Genomic DNA, 12,283 nt, shown 5'->3' with positions numbered 1-12,283 from the left:
TGGAGACACCTGGTGTAAACGATTATATTTAAATTAATAAATGGATTCTGCCTTATTGAGAGAATAAAATCCCTCCCTTCACCTTCCCCTAAACCAACCCAATAAATACTTTTAATATTATTAAACACTCATTAGGTTTAATTATTAGGGTAACTCATTAGGTTAAAGTTTAATTCCATTTTTAGAACATTATTTTCATTTTTATTGAAAATAAATGTCTTTCTGATGTGATATGTGATGGGAAAATGGAGAAGAGCGAGCTTGGCTAAAGGTGGATTCGAACCCGCGTCAATCACGTTAAAAGCCAGATCTGTATTCAAAGTATAAAGAAAGTGTAAAACTGTTGCAGTTCAAAAACATCCTATGCCTTCCCTATTTAACTTACGGAAAAAAGTGTAACTGACACAACGCCAGTGTCTACACTTTCTTCGTAACTTCGTAAATACGGAAGGTGGTCTGGTGGAAGCTAGATATTTTACTTCATAACTTGTTAAATATGGATTAATTTTTTTTTTTACACAAATGCATCGCTTTGCTTCAAAAGGCCTTTATTAACCCCCTGGAACCATGTGGAGTACACGTTTATGATGGATGGATATTAATGGAAGAATTTTCTTCAGCTTATACTTGTGGGTCCCGTTCACTGCCATCATAAAGCTCAGATGCGTCAGGATATTTATTAAAATATCTCAGAGAGAAATGGTGTCCCTTTATAGATTACTTCAAGTCTCTTAATATTCTACCTCCTTGTTAATATATGATAATGTATATATAGTTTGTATTAATATATTGTATTTGTATTATTATGACTATTATTTTCTATAATTAGTTGTATTTATTTTATGATTGTTTTCTATTGGTTTAACATTTTATTTTTTATATTTATTATTTTTTTGGAGTTATGTACTATGTTTGGGTTTGGTCTTAAAATGTAAAAAATGTTAAATTTGTAATCTGTTTTTTTGTTGTAATAATATTTGCTTTAATAAAAAGTTTGAACATAAAATATCTCCTAGAGTGTTTATCAGAAAGAAGAAATACACATTTCTTCATATACACATAGGATTGCTTGAGGGTGAGTAAAGCTTGGGCTAATTTTCATTTGAAAGTGAACTAATCCTTTAATGCACAGTAACCACAACACTTGCCATGCCTTACATTTCTTTTTGTAATGTAATTGTAATTCAATATTTTTTCTGTCTTGCAGTTATTTCAGATAACATACTCCTCCATCTCCATCTCCCACAACAATCACAATCCCACAGCTCTTTTCTTAAAAGAGCCATCTCGCGCAAACGCTCACTTACTGTCTCTCTCTCACTCACTCTCTCTCTTAACTTTTCCTTGCCTATTTTTCTGACCCATAATCCGTAATTTATTTACACATATTTTTGCTCTCTTTCTTTCTCTTCTTCACCTTGGCATATTTTTAAAACTCAGAAACACATTTTGACCAATTCTGTCTGAAAGCTGCTAGTATTAACAGGGAACATGAACTCAAAGCTCCCAATGTTAATCTTAAAGAAGCTGCCAGGGAGACTGAACAAGTCCTTCAAAGGTTCAACCCTTAACAGTTATTGAGCACAGTTATTTTATGTGTTAACTATTTTCCGTAAAGTCCTTCCTCAGATATTTTGGTCACAGATAATTTTTAACACACTCAATGTGTATATATTTCTTTGTTTCAGCTGAAAGTGAAGACCAAAGGAAGCACTGTCAACGTCTTGTTAAACCTGTCTTGTTTGTGGAGAGGGAAGAATTTGGCCATCTTGTGCGTTTACAGAGAAGACAACAAGCTGCAAATGCAAACATTTCCTATGTATGTCTGTGTTGGTCTTATCCCTTTATTGAACTGCAGTTACATTTTGCACAGCATTTGATGTTTCTTAAACTTTTTTTACATACCACATAGCCCCATCAGTAATTATTCATACAATTTACCAAATCAGCAAATTCATATATTGTACAAGCATACTTGTACAAAACTCACAAAACCTTCTTCTCATCCTGTTAAACTTACACACAAAATTCTTCCTTTCTCTGCCTATTTTTCTTTATTTTAGTCCTTTACTCCCTCACTCACTTACATGTTCTACCTTACAACAGAGCAAAAAAGAATGAGTTTGCATGATGGCTTTTTGTCAGACTGTGAATCTGATGTATACAGATGAACTCAGGAGGCTGCTAGAGTTACCAGGGAACTTGAGCTCGAAGCTGCTAGTGCTGAAACTAAAATGGTTACTAGTGAGGCTCAGCAAGTTCTTGCCATGATCATGTTTGTAGAAAATTGTAATCAATATTTATTCATCAAATCCTCTAACCTGAATCTTTTGGTGAATGAACTTAATTATATCTGTCTTAATATAAATATTTAAACAACAATAGTAATTAAACGTGGGGTCAATAAACATTTTACAGCTGAAATGGAAGACCAAAAACGCAAAGAAATTCAGTCACAGCAAGCCAGGCAAACCAGTCCCGTTGGGGATGAGGAATGAACATGGCCATCTTGTGCCTGAACAGAAAAGACAGAAATATGAAAAAGTGCATATTTCCATTTGAATGTCTGTATTCTTGTCTGTAGTACAGCATTTGATGTTGATCTTTCAAAGGACATCCTGTCTTGCTGGATCCGTGCCTGGTATAGGAACAGCACCACCCTCAACTGCAAAGCTTTGCAGAGAGTGATACGAACTGCACTGAACATTGTTAGAGGTGAGCTTCCGTCCCTCAAAGACATCTACACCAGGTGGTGTGTAAGGAAAGCATGGAGGATCATCAAAGACCCCAGCCACCCAAGCCATGGATAGTTGTCACCGTTATCATCAGCAGACGTTATCGCAGAACCTGCACTAGCAGACTGCGAGACAAGTTCTTTCCACAGGCAATCAGACTGTACTGAACTCGTACCAGTAATGCCACACACAGCAGCACACCCCACCCCACCAACCTCATATGCAGTGCACTTTATCAGTTACACTAACTGTGAATCACAATTATTCTGCACCCTGACATTCTATTTACACTAATTTAATTTAACTAATTTATGCTGCTGCAAATATGTATACTGTGATTATTGTTTATTATTGTTTTCAGTTCATGCTCTGTGTATAGTGTAATATTGTACCATATAGTGTTCTCTACCTGTATTGAGTCCCTTCTGTATAATGTGTATATTGTTAATACAGTATATTCTATACTTGTCATCCCATCCATACTGTCATGCTGCAGAGTTTGCACAAAAAAAATTATCACGTTCATGTTCAAGTTCATGGTATTGTGACTAAGTGATTTGATTTGAATTGGTCACATCTTTTGTTTGTCATTTGTCTTGTATGGTGCTGGATAACAATTTCAAATTGTTTAGAGACATGGAAGAAGATGATTATGTTAGGGACATGGATAAGCAAGCAAGAGGAAGAAAACCTGGAGAGCTCTGATGATAAGGAAACTGGATGTGATTCTGTGTTTCTCAAGACATTTCACCCTGCATGCATTTGTGTTGCTTCATCAGTTGTGAACTGATTAATATAATATGGTTTTAACATAACCCATTTTTATTTCTTTTGAATATCATTTGTCTTTATATGTGTCACAGTTCTCTTCTGTTTTGGACTTCAATTCCCATCATCCTCCTCGTTTCACTATGCACTCCATCACATGATTAACCAATCACAAAGCTCCCTGTCACCAGAGTACTGATCACGCACACCTGCACATCATTATCACACTCATTACCGCCAGTATAAAGGACTCGCTCTGTCACACTCATTGTCTGGTCTTGTTAGTGTCTTACCAGTATGCTTTCCTCAAGGATCTCGATGGGAACCTACCTGTGACTCTGTTTGTCTCTTGTCTTATGTGTTGGAACTGTTGTTAGATGTGTGTGAAGTCCCTCAGCTCTGTGTTGTGTGGAATACTACCACAGATTGTCAGTGATCCTCCTGCAACAACAAAGGACAGTATTATCATTCCATTCATCTCCACTTTACTTCAGTATTGCTATATACTCAGCTGCTTGCTGTTGTTTCATCTGGTTGTGAAAATTAACACCTTACTTTTATATATCCAGTGTCTCTACCCTTCTGTGATTGTAACAATATGCTACTTTAGCTGTATTTATGCTGTATTCTCCAGTAAAGTGTTGTACATGGTGTTAGATAATAAAGTGTGGTGAATCTTCTTTATTAAGGATGCTGTTTGGTAAATACACAATTTGATTTTGTGAAAAATACATAATTATGATTGTTTTAAATGAGACTGAATGGCACAATGGCCTGGGGCCCGTTTCAATAAGGAGGTTCAACCAACTCTAAGTTAAAACTTAAACTCTGAGTTGACTTACTCTGAGATGGGGAAACTCAGAGTTTTCTGTTTCAGAACAGCTGAATTCAGTTAGTTCAGTCGACTCCGAGTAGGTTGACTCTGAGTTAAGCGCGTACACCACAACTATGAAAAGCCATCATCAATGGAGCGCCGATATTACGATTCACCATGGCAACAGCACATGACAAAAGGACGTCCGGATACTTCTGAGTCAATGCAAGTTTAATTCTTATCACTGTTATAATATCAAAGGTGAAAACTGGTAGAGTGTTATTGTCGTAAATTATTGAACTAATATTCATTTTCATGGTATTCCACATGCAAAAAAAGAAGAAACATAATTTAACTCGATGCAATAATAAGAGTGTAAATGATTTTATCATTATTAAACACTCGTTGGGCAATTTACTTCCACTTTTAGAACATTTTCTTAATTTTTATTGAAAATAAATGCCTTTCTAATGTGATGGGAAAAGGGAGAATAGCGAGCTCGGCAGAAGGTAGATTCAAACCCAGTCAATCGCATCACAAGTTAGTTCTCCGCACCCATCACACTACTGCCTACACCACTGCAGCTACAAGAGAATGCAACAATTTTAACCTAGTCTGACATTGGGAGATAGAGCTACTTAAATTTGTAAATTTGTAAATTTGCACTTAGTAATAGACACTCTGAATAATCTTTTCCGTTTTGCATTAAGATTATTTTTATAATCACACTGGCAGATATTGATCATTTTACTTAAGTAAAATGCACTTAATTTAGATCCCCCCAAGAAACAAGACTAAAAATCTTATATAATTTTCTTATATGCAAAATCCATATTGGTTTAAGAATTTTTAGATATTTTTACTTGAAATAGGACAAAAAAATACTCAGTACGAAAAGCATTTTTGCAGCGTGAATGAATGTGTGAACTATTTAAACATCACTTGCACTTTAAAAAAGGGGAGGAGACCGAAGGAAACTCTGGGTTTACCGAAGAAAACCTGCTCCCGACCAGGTTAGGTTCACAGAGTAAGTTACTATGGTAACTGACTCTGAGTAGGGCTGGGCGATATATCGCATGCGATTCTCACGCGCATTTCGTCAGTAAAGCCGGTTCCCTGATTACCGCTAAATCGCCATCACCTGCTTTCAAATGGAGCGCCTTTTAATAGACAGAGCCGTAGTTCACGGACAAGCCACGCAAAAACACGTTCAGTATCGAAGATGAATCGACTTCGATAATGAACCCGATTTTGCATGGCTTGTCCGTGAACTACGGCTCTGTCTATTAAAAGGCGCTCCATTTGAAAGCAGGTGATGGCGATTTAGCGGTAATCAGGGAACCGGCTTTAACTTAACAGGCTTGACTTAACCTGCTTTCTCAGGTTTGACATACCTCCCATTCTGAAACAGAAAACCCAGAGTTTCCCTCATTTCAGGGTTAACATACTCAGAGTTTTCAATTAACCTCCTTTCTGAAACGGGCCCCTGGTCTTACTGAATGGCACATTGACCTTGTTGAATAGTACAATGAAGTGTCAATGTGTATTGGTTGTTTAAATTGTTGTCTTTGTTTACTGTCAACACCGTGTTCTTGTTCTGATTAAATTAACAGAGAAGCCCATTCCAAATGGCATTTATGTTGATTTTTGGAGGTCTATTCTTGCTCTGTTAACCAGACATGGGGACTTGTGACTTGGTGACTTGGACTCGAGTCGCTATTTTTATGACTTATGACTTGTGACTTGACTTGACAAAAAATAAAATACTTGAGACTTGACTCGGACTTGGAAGTTAAAGACTCGGGACTTGACTTGACTTGACTTGAGACACGATGACTTGAATGACTTGAGTGTTAATCACATCATGTTTTCAGTTTGAATATAAAATATATAAATTATTTTAAAAAATAAAGTTGATTACTCAGCTGGAGCGCAGGCTGAGAATAGCGTTGTCATGTTAATATCAATATTATAACACGCAGTGACGCAGCGACATCTCTGCATCGGAACCCCTCTCTCGTTACGCTATTTATGCTTTTGCCGCCGCATTCAAACTGGCGCAGCGCTTACTTTAAAATGCCTAATTCAATTTATTAAACATGAAGACATATACGTCTGGCATGCAAAAGCGAAAAAGAAAGCATGAAGATTAAACAAAGAGCGCCGTTTTCTCCAAATATTATCGTGATTACAAAAGTTATTGATTTTATTCAGCGTACAGTTTAATGAACAAGAACTTAATATCAAGTGACTTACATTTTAGACACCAAATCGCCTGTTTCGCTCTATTTCACCAACAAAAATAGTTCCAAAGTCCACAGAATTGTTTTGAGTCTCTGAGCAACACTTCCTGAGTGAATCAGACGCTTGAATGAATCGGTTGAATCTCAATGATTCGCTCATTAACAGTGATTCACTGCCACCTACTGGCGGGTTTAATTTCACATTTGAAGTGTCTTAATTTTTTTTTTATAATTTCAAATAACAGTAGGCTATTTAACGTTTTATATTTTCAACATTAAAACATTTTTATGCATCTGTAACTGCTCTTGACCGATTAACTTTAATAAATCTTAATCTATTCTATAATTCTATAGTTATACATTAGATTACAATTTCTGTACCTGAAAATCTCCTGTTTAAACCTACATGAAAAACTTGAAAAGCACCATTTATTTAATTTAGATGTTTGTTGTTTTATTTATTTGTGCTATTACTCGTAATTTGATTATTTGTTACTCTTTTATTACTTACTGTTTATTTGTCTAACAATATTTATAATATAAATTAATCTAGTAGCTTTTGAAAGGCAAAGGGGGAGGTGTTGCTGTAATTTATAGTAATATTTACAGTATTAGTCAAAAGTCTTTCAAATATAATTCCTTCGAAGTGATGGTGCTTTACGTAACATTATGTACGCTGACATTTGTGCTGGCTACTGTATACAGGCCACCAGGACACCATACAGACTTTATTAAAGAATTTGCTGATTTTCCATCAGAGTTAGTACTAGCTGCAGATAAAGTCCTTGTTGTTGGTGATTTTAATATCCATGTAGATAATAAAAAAGACTCATTGGGATTGGCATTTACAGACATTCTAAACTCTATTGGTGTTAGACAACACGTGTCGGGACCCACTCATTGTCGTAATCATACTTTAGATCTAATATTGTCACATGGAATCGATATTGATGCCGTTGAAATTCTGCAACAGAGTGACGACATCTCAGATCATTATCTAGTCTCGTGTATATTACATTTGGTGAAAGCGGCTAAACTGCCTCCCCGCCATAAATATGGCAGAACCATCACTTCTACCACTAAAGATCGCTTTATAAATAATCTTCCTGATCAGTTTCATCGCCTTAGCATACCAGACAGCTTAGAAGACCTCGATGTTGCAACAGAAACTATTGCCTCTGTCTTTTCCAGCACATTAGATTCAGTTGCTCCTTTGCGTTTAAAAAAGATTAAGGAATTTAATCCAATGCCATGGTACAATGAGCACACTCGGGCCCTAAAAACTGCAGCCAGAAAAATGGAGCGTAGCTGGAAGAAAACAAAACTAGAAGTATTTCGCATTTCGTGGAGAGAGAAAATGATTGAGTACAGAAAGGCTTTAAAAACTGCTAGATCTGCCTATTTTTCAAAACTCTTAGAAGAAAATAAACACAACCCTAGGTATTTGTTTGATACAGTGGCTAAATTAACAAGAAATAAAGCTTCAACTTCTGATGTTTCCAAAGAGCACAGCAGTAATGACTTTATGAACTTCTTTACTTGCAAGATTGATAATATTAGAGAGAAAATTATAACCATGCAACCGTCTACTACAGTATCGTGTCAGACCTTGCATTGTAGTGTCCCTGAGGAAAAATTCATTTCATTTACTGCTTTAGGAGAGGAAGAATTGTCTAAACTTGTTAAATCATCAAAATCTCAGAATCTCAGAATTCACGCCAGCTGATAATACCTAGAATATCAAAATCAACCGCAGATGGTAGATCCTTCTCCTAATTGGCACCTAAACTGTGGAACAATCTTCCTAGCATTGTTCGGGACGCAGACACACTCTGTCATTTTAAATCTAGACTAAAAACGCATCTCTTTAACCTGGCATACACATAACACATTATAAATTTATATCTTCAAATCCATTAAAGGATTATTAGGCTGCATAAATTAGTTCAGCCGGAACCGGGAACACTTCCTATAACACCAGATGTACTCGTTAGATCAGAAAAAGAATGGCATCTACGCTAATATTAGTCTTTCTGTTTATCCCGAGGTTTACCGTAGTCAACCGGATTCGGGCCGTATCCAGATGAGACCGAGGACCGGCGCCTTGATACGACCACAACGCAGCCCTGAAGTATCAGCAGAGATCGAGTCGACTAGATCATCCATTGTGAAGGCCTCATCGACACGACAGCCAGTGCCACAGTTTCCTCAAAATTATAATCACGATTATTAATTACGTTTATTCTATCAAAAAGAGTAATGTAATTATGGCTATTTTGCAAGTTCTTTACCAACCTACAATTCACCCAAAAGGCCTGTAGGTGGCACAACGACTTAATTTAACCCAACTATGATAACTTCGTTAGATGGTAAATCAATACAAAACATGGTTTTGGTGAGCGCTTTGTAATATGTATTCACATTAGATTTTAAAGCAACAAAATTCGTTTGCAATAAGACAAACCAGATTCAAATTGCCCGGCAAATTTGTAAAGCAAAGAACAATAATTTCTAGCTGATCAGCATTATGAAAACTGGTGAAACCTTTAGGAACTTCAAAAGATAAAACAGCGAAACTCCTAATATTACTTCCAATATTTCCAAATTATGTTCATTTTCATAGAGTGGGCCAATATCGTGACGATTATTTAAAATCAATCAGGAGAAGCAGATATCGTTATCGTGATTAAAATACGATTAATCGTGCAGCCCTAATTTAATTTAATTTGACTTGACATTTGATATTCAACAGTATTCTTGACATTTATTCAACAGTGCTTTTGATCTGTCTGCATTGACACTATTCTTTAAAAGGAAAATTATATACCAATTATCAATGTAAAGCTGCTTTGACACAATCTGCATTGTAAAAAGCGCTATATAAATAAGGGTGACTTGACTTGACTTGACTTTTGGTGTCATAACCCTATTTATTTAGGTTAAATGTAACAAAGACAACGGAAACAATAAATATGCTTTTTTTATAGGCCCATTTTCTTGTCTTTTACTTTTATTAATTTTTTTGTTGTGGGGCCAGTAAAAATTTGAACCACTGGTCCGACCGAGCCAGTAGAAAAAATCCTTAGCGTTGAGCTAAGGATTGAGCCCTGCCTAGTTTATCCAGCTCGCATTAATATAAATAAATATCAATACATTTATTTAGTTGACATTATTTAATTAGTAAGATTTGTTGACGAATTTTGTAAATTAAAACAATTTGTTCTGTTATGTGTTTTGACTGTGTTATATGTTGTATAATTACGTCACTAGGTAACAAAGATATTTTAACTATAAAATCTTTTAGAAGGGCCTCATTTATGAATTTTGCCTGGGGCCCCCACTTAGGGTGTTTTCACACCTATGGATCGCTTGTTTTTTTCCGAAAAGGGACTAAATTTGTTACAATGTTGCTTTTTTTTCTTGGTTCGGTTCGCTTTCACATAGCAACATTTCAAAGCGTACCAAAATGCGTTAGGCAAGTCACATGCGAGTAAAACTGTCCTCTTATTGGTCAGAATTTTCTCTGCGTCATGCATCAAAATAATGATTGACAAGTTCGCTCCATGAGTTTATTGTGGCTTTATTTGTAACTGTCGAGACACACGCAAACACTTTATAAATGTAGCCGTCTTTCCCGCTTTTAAATTATACTACATATATTAATGCTGCGGCAAATTCAAACGCCCTCTCTCTCTTTCTCTCTCGGTCCGTCTCTGGTTTCCCAGCGCTGTCTAGTAGTAGGCGAACTGTTGTCAGTGTGTCGAGAGAGACCATATACATTTTATAATGAAGCAGAGCGGGGAAAGGCTTTGTCGGGACAGCATTCTCGCACGGAGAAGTGCAAATACACAACAGAGGCGCTCGTTGGTTTTCAGCTATGGTAAATAATGTGCTCACTCACAGAATCAGACACTACCGCTTTTTATATCAAATTTCCCGTTATGAATTATGACATCATTTGGTTCGTTGGTCCGTTAACTGGGTCGGATTGCTTTCACATCTCAAGCGAACCGCTCCAGAGTTCGTTTGAAAGCGTACCGAGACCACCTCTTCAAGCAGGTCTCGGTACGCTTGTTTGGTCCGCTTTTGGTGCGCACCCGAGTGCGATTGCTGCTTTCCCACCTGCCCAAACGAACCGCACCAAAGGGGGAAACGAACTCTGGTACGATTCAACCGAACTAAATGAGGCAGGTGTGAAAGCACCCTTAGTGTCGGTGCGCCTCTGCAGCTGATATTACAACTTTACCACATTTGTCAGCTAAACATTAATTCAGTGTTTCCCAATGAACCTGTGCCGCCACCACCGTTTCATCATAAACCGAAAATTTAAAACATAGGCCTACAAAGCTTAAATGGTCTCTAAGTTGTATTTTACCAACGAACTAAAATCGAAACCGTGATATGCCAAATACAGTGCCAAATAATGTAAATTTTCTGAACAACAATACTACAACAAAAGCTCCTTTCATGTCAGTAAAGCTGTTGTGAGAGAGAGAGGAGAAATGTAACAAAGTTTAATGTTGTATGTAGGGTTGTAACGGTATGAGATTTCCACGGTATGATAACCGTCTGAGTAAATATCACGGTTTCACAGTATCACGGTATACGGTATTAAACAAATCAATTTTTATTTATATCATCAATTAAAATGACCAATAAATTAATTAAAATGTTTGTTTTCTCTATTCAGATTTCAATAATCAAAAACAATCAAATACATTTAATAAATTATTATGGATTAGAAACTGAACAACTTTTATTAATAATTAAAATTCAGAAATTCTGCTTTGACTTAATTCTTCTGGCTTTTATTTTTTTTAATACAAATATTATCAAAAATGATGGAAATGAAATTAACTTTTTTTATATTTTGAGAAGTACATTCTATTTAACAATCATAATAAATTTGTCAATTTCTTCGAGTTAAAAACCGGTCTTTTATTTTGACGGGATCTAGTGAAGAGCTTTGAGTTTAAGTGTATTTGACAATGGTTTTTCTCAAATAAAATGATGAAATGCTCATTAAGCGCTATCTCAGAGCAACCGTGGATATGTTTGTGTTCATGTCCTCTGATAACGAGACGGCAAACACTTAAAAAACAATAAGAGCGCCGCGCATACTGAAGTATGTAGTACACGAAACAGCGCAGCTCATTTCACACAGGCAGACACGTTAAACAAATATATTTATACAGCAGTCTGTTTGCGTTTAATATTCAAAGACCCCGCCTAGACCATGTCGCGATCTGATTTATTGTACAGCTCTGCTTTCGTTTTATTCATCAGTCCAACAAATCGCGCGTATTTACCTGACATCGCTGCGTTATCCGGTTGTTAAGTCTGACGTCACGCGGCAGCGCTTCCGGGTCCTAACGCTCTCCCTGCGTTCCATTTGGAAGGGCACATCCCTATGCCCTAATCCCTTCAAAGGGTTTACCCTCTGGAGTGAGAGCTTCGAGGGGATGAAGGGTGTAGGGGTAAAAAAAACCCTCTTCTTTTGGAACGCACTTCAGCGTCATCTTAACGAGACAATCAAGGAGGCGCCTTCATCTTTTTTCCACTGGTTTACTCTTTGATTTAATATGCATTCATTTAACATTATAAGCTACTGCAGGTCTTTTACTTTAAATATAAAGTATATTGTGTCTATGTATTTGAAACATTTGAATGGATTGATAAAGGTAACTGTAAAGTATTTTTGTTGAAGTACAATGTCGTTTTGA

The 12,283-nt window shown here is 36.4% G+C and overlaps 1 long non-coding RNA gene across 2 annotated transcripts in view; it reads right to left on the bottom strand.

Annotated features, from left to right (window-relative positions):
• The window catches only part of LOC125249558, a 33,358-nt gene extending 21,352 nt beyond the window's left edge, over positions 1-12,006 (bottom strand). The window contains exons 1-2 of one of the 2 annotated variants that reach the window (XR_007180578.1): positions 11,870-12,006; positions 3,834-3,944 (exon numbers count right to left, since the gene is read on the bottom strand). This is a non-coding gene — a long non-coding RNA (uncharacterized LOC125249558). Of the gene's footprint in view, positions 1-3,833; positions 3,945-6,573; positions 6,696-11,869 lie in introns of those variants that run through there. The other variant, XR_007180579.1, reaches the window with a different exon arrangement.
• Positions 12,007-12,283: the final 277 nt, after the last annotated feature.

This window comes from Megalobrama amblycephala, linkage group LG16 (genome assembly GCF_018812025.1).
Source record: "Megalobrama amblycephala isolate DHTTF-2021 linkage group LG16, ASM1881202v1, whole genome shotgun sequence".
Taxonomy (NCBI): Eukaryota; Metazoa; Chordata; class Actinopteri; order Cypriniformes; family Xenocyprididae; genus Megalobrama; species Megalobrama amblycephala.
This window is presented reverse-complemented; position numbering and strand designations above follow the sequence as displayed.